The sequence below is a fragment of the Poromitra crassiceps genome (assembly GCF_964638095.1).
Source record: "Poromitra crassiceps genome assembly, chromosome: 15".
NCBI lineage: Eukaryota > Metazoa > Chordata > Actinopteri > Beryciformes > Melamphaidae > Poromitra > Poromitra crassiceps.
This window is the reverse complement of record NC_139634.1, coordinates 10,488,298-10,493,993: the sequence shown is the minus strand read 5'-3', so window position 1 is coordinate 10,493,993 and position 5,696 is coordinate 10,488,298.

Genomic DNA, 5,696 nt, shown 5'->3' with positions numbered 1-5,696 from the left:
GGTCTGTAGATATATTATGTAGATGGCCAGGTCTGTGTGGAGACCAGCTAGCAGAACATACAGGTCTGTAGATGTAGATGGACAGGTCTGTGTGGAGACCAGCTAGCAGAACATACAGGTCTGTAGATATATTATGTAGATGGACAGGTCTGTGTGGAGACCAGCTAGCAGAACATTCAGGTCTGTAGATATATTATGTAGATGGACAGGTCTGTCTGTGTGGAGACCAGCTAGCAGAACATACAGGTCTGTAGATATATTATGTAGATGGACAGGTCTGTCTGGAGACCAGCTAGCAGAACATCCAGGTCTGTAGATATATTATGTAGATGGACAGGTCTGTGTGGAGACCAGCTGGCAGAACATCCAGGTCTGTAGATATATTATGTAGATGGACAGGTCTGTGTGGAGACCAGCTAGCAGAACATTCAGGTCTGTAGATATATTATGTAGATGGACAGGTCTGTGTGGAGACCAGCTAGCAGAACATCCAGGTCTGTAGATATATTATGTAGATGGACCGGTCTGTCTGTGTGGAGACCAGCTAGCAGAACATTCAGGTCTGTAGATATATTATGTAGATGGACAGGTCTGTGTGGAGACCAGCTATCAGAACATACAGGTCTGTAGATATATTATGTAGATGGACAGGTCTGTGTGGAGACCAGCTAGCAGAACATCCAGGTCTGTAGATATATTATGTAGATGGACAGGTCTGTGTGGAGACCAGCTAGCAGAACATCCAGGTCTGTATATATTATGTAGATGGACAGGTCTGTGTGGAGACCAGCTAGCAGAACATACAGGTCTGTAGATGTAGATGGACAGGTCTGTGTGGAGACCAGCTAGCAGACCATCCAGGTCTGTAGATATATTATGTAGATAGACAGGTCTGTGTGGAGACCAGCTAGCAGAACATACAGGTCTGTAGATATATTATGTAGATGGACAGGTCTGTGTGGAGAGTGGGACCAGCTAGCAGAACATACAGGTCTGTAGATGTAGATGGACAGGTCTGTGTGGAGACCAGCTAGCAGAACATCCAGGTCTGTAGATATATTATGTAGATGGACAGGTCTGTGTGGAGACCAGCTAGCAGAACATACAGGTCTGTAGATATATTATGTAGATGGACAGGTCTGTGTGAAGACCAGCTAGCAGAACATCCAGGTCTGTAGATATATTATGTAGATGGCCAGGTCTGTGTGGAGACCAGCTAGCAGAACATCCAGGTCTGTAGATATATTATGTAGATGGACAGGTCTGTGTGGAGACCAGCTAGCAGAACATCCAGGTCTGTAGATATATTATGTAGATGGCCAGGTCTGTGTGGAGACCAGCTAGCAGAACATACAGGTCTATAGATGTAGATGGACAGGTCTGTGTGGAGACCAGCTAGCAGAACATACAGGTCTGTAGATATATTATGTAGATGGACACGTCTGTGTGGAGACCAGCTAGCAGAACATACAGGTCTGTAGATATATTATGTAGATGGACAGGTCTGTGTGGAGACCAGCTAGCAGAACATACAGGTCTGTAGATGTAGATGGACAGGTCTGTGTGGAGACCAGCTAGCAGAACATCCAGGTCTGTAGATATATTATGTAGATGGACAGGTCTGTGTGGAGACCAGCTAGCAGAACATCCAGGTCTGTAGATGTAGATGGACAGGTATGTGTGGAGACCAGCTAGCAGAACATCCAGGTCTGTAGATATATTATGTAGATGGACAGGTCTGTGTGGAGACCAGCTAGCAGAACATACAGGTCTGTAGATATATTATGTAGATGGACAGGTCTGTGTGGAGACCAGCTAGCAGAACATACAGGTCTGTAGATATATTATGTAGATGGACACGTCTGTGTGGAGACCAGCTAGCAGAACATACAGGTCTGTAGATATATTATGTAGATGGACAGGTCTGTGTGGAGACCAGCTAGCAGAACATACAGGTCTGTAGATGTAGATGGACAGGTCTGTGTGGAGACCAGCTAGCAGAACATCCAGGTCTGTAGATATATTATGTAGATGGACAGGTCTGTGTGGAGACCAGCTAGCAGAACATCCAGGTCTGTAGATGTAGATGGACAGGTATGTGTGGAGACCAGCTAGCAGAACATCCAGGTCTGTAGATATATTATGTAGATGGACAGGTCTGTGTGGAGACCAGCTAGCAGAACATACAGGTCTGTAGATATATTATGTAGATGGACAGGTCTGTGTGGAGACCAGCTAGCAGAACATACAGGTCTGTAGATATAGACAGGTCTGTGTGGAGACCAGCTAGCAGGTGAGAGTGTATCCATCTAACTCAGCCTTTGTGGAATCTCTCTCTCTCTCTCTCTCTCTCTCTGTCTATTGCTGTCTCTCATGCTGTCTCCCTCTTTTCTCTTCTTTTCTGTTTCTCTCTATCAACTCGTCAAATACTGACATTTGGTCAGAACCGCCTTTGGCGTCGCTTTCTAACGCACCGGGTGCCACCTTTTTCGTCGGTTTTCAACACCACAAGACCATATAGCCAACAACTTGTGTTACTGTTATGGTTAGACAACAAACTTGGTAGGTTGGAGAAATAAAAAAGAAGAATGTTAATTAAAAATTTAAATGTGGTTTACGTTTGAAATGTATGTTCAAAACGCTGGGGATCGAACCCCGGTCGTTGGCATCGAATGGCATATGTATATACGCCCATCCGCCACCGCGACCACGTGGCGCCGATTGTGTGACGTTGACGAAAGACGTTGTGGGAGTTCTATTGAAGTCTGTTGGACCAGTTCTGTTGAAAAATGAGGAAAAGGCCGTACCCATTGGAAATCTGAGGATGTGAATGAAACTCATCTGTTTTTTCCAGTGTGTGTGGGGGGAGGGGAGACAGATGAGTTTCATTCAAATCCTCAGATTCACTCAGGTAAGACGCGCCAGCAAAATAACTCTACCTGTCTGTCTCTCTTTTATTCAGCTTCCACTGTGTGTTGGTGTTACTTTTCATCTTTATTCTTTTGTCAAAAAGGCACAATTACAATCTTGATGCATTATCTAAAACAGTGGTTCTCAATGTGGGGTCCGGGGGACCACCGGGGGGTCTTTGATGGAGTTCCCAGGCGGTCCCCCAGCAAACTGACTAATTGTTACATTTCACCTTTATTTCATTTGAGAAGTTAACACAGTTAGAGAATGTATAAAAATCTGAGAGTAGGCTATATCAGATCTAGGAATAAAAATTGTTCTCTGATTTGGCTTTGACAGATGACATCTCATCAAATGGGGGTCTGTGGGCCTAATGTGGACTAAATTAGAGGTTTAATACGAAAACGGTTGAGAATCCCTGATCTACACTATAACACAAAAATAACGCCAATCCCAAAAGCTAAATTACAACCATAATTATTTCTGTCAGTCTGCTAGCTGACTCATCACTCTCTCAAAAACAATGTTTAAGATAGAAAGCGAACCTGTATGTTCTACAAATGGCACTTTGAGAGGAAATGGGGAGGAAGCAGCGTGCCCTTGACTCGCCCCGCGTGCTGAAAGTATAAGTCTTAGCCAATTAACAACGGCTTCCGCTAGGTCTACGTGCACACACGCAAACACACACGAGTGCACGCACGCACGCACGCACACACACACACACACACACACACACACACACACACACACACACACACACACACACACACACACACACACACACACACACGCACAAACCTCACAGCTCATGGGACTAAACCTCATTAACTGCTCTGAGACAGACACTCTCTCTTTAATCAATCCTTTTCTAAGACTGCACGCGCATGGAGGGAGGAGTGGTGACAATACAATGCTAACACATATACACACACACACACAGAGAGAGAGAGGGGGAGAGAGAGAGAGAGAGAGAGAGAGAGAGGCTCAGATGCATTCACAAACACCGGTATATCCTCTCCTAGAGAGAAAAACATGGTCATTTGCCAGGGTGATTCAACTCTAAAACACCCTAATTACATCGACAAAGCCACTTTGTTTTGGTGCCGGATGAAATGTGAATGATTTAGCATATTATTATTATGCCTCTGAAATATTAACCAACCCCGGGGGACTTTATCTGCTCTTTTAAATATATGCAAATTATTTTATTTTGGTTTGGTTTGTTTCCAGTGACTTTTGTGAATTGTGTTTGGATAATTAAATGAGTGCGTGCAGATGTAGGATCGCGGCGCGGTGCCTGTGCGGCGCGCGCGCGCTGATGATCCGCCAGATTACCATACAAATGAGCGGCGTCGCGTCTCGACTGCTAATCGACTAACTTTTGTTTTTCGCTTCAACCTTGACCTATTTGAAGCGTGCGCCCGGCGTCTGGCCTTGGAGCGGGGAATGTAAACACTGTTCCCTGGCTTTTAATTGATAAGACTCATTTGATATTGTCCTTCATTCCAAACACTCCTCGTTCCTCTCGTGTCCGCCTCTTTCAATTACGATGGTCCTCCTATCTCGCTTCCTGCTTTCATCATGTACGGCTACTACAGCACTAGTCTCTCAGCAGCACTGTTGAATCTGCTGCTGCTGCTGAGCTGCTGTGCTGCAGCCGGCGCACCGCGGCTCTGCACCAGGGGGGGGAATTATACACAGATGGCCTCCGCTGGCCCCTCCCACTGACCGTGATGCCCTGAGATCCCTAAGGCCACCTTGGAAGTGCCCTGCTAGCAGCCTGCTACTGTCAGTTGCTTTAAAAGCATCAAAATACCAAGTGTCTCATTTTAAAGGGACAGCTCACCCTAAAATCCACAATACATATTTTCCCTCTCACCTGCAGTGCTATTTATCCATCTATATCGTTTTGGGATAGTTGCCTGAGTTTTGGAGATATCGGCCACAGAGATGTCTGCCTTCTCTTGAATACAATGGAACTGGATGGCACTCAGTTTGTAGTGCTTGAAGAGCCAAAAAAATACATTTGAAAAACTCAACAGCAATGTCTCTTTCCAGAAATCATGACCCGGTTACTCAAGATAATGCACAGACTTTGTTGTGAGCAGTTTCATGTAGGAACTATTTTCTTTTGCAGTCTCATATAGGAACTAGCTAGCAGCTAGCAGGTGTAGTTTGGTCAAAACAAACATAGTTCCGCCATGAAACTGCTCATAACAAGGTCTGTGGATTATCTTGAGTAACGGGGTCATGATTTCTGGAAAGAGACATTGCTGTTGAGTTGTTCAAATGTATTTCTTTGGCACTTTGAGCACCACAAGCCGAGTGCCATCCAGTTCCATTGTATTGGAGAGAAGGCAGAAACTTTGCGGCCAATATCTCCAAACCTCAGGCAACTAACACAAAACGATATAGATGGATAAATAGCAATAGATAAAATGAGAGGGAATATATATTTTGGATTTTAGGGTGAGCTGTTCATTTCACACACATTTCAGAAAAATCGCTCTTCACAACGTCAATAAAGCAATGGCCTTTGTGCCCTGGCATGTGGCCTTGTGCCCCTAAAAATGACGAAATTCCCACCCGGCACCTCTGCACTGACTTAGCACTCTTAGCTTTGCCAGACCGGTGAACGAGGTAGAATTTTCTCCGATGCGAGGTTGAGGGGGTTCTGTGTGCGGCAGGATGAGGTAGTGGACCTGGAACACTTGATTTTGCAGAGAGCCCAGCATCTCAGCTCTGTCTTACTTCACTGATTGCCTCGTGAATCCCTGATGGGTTCC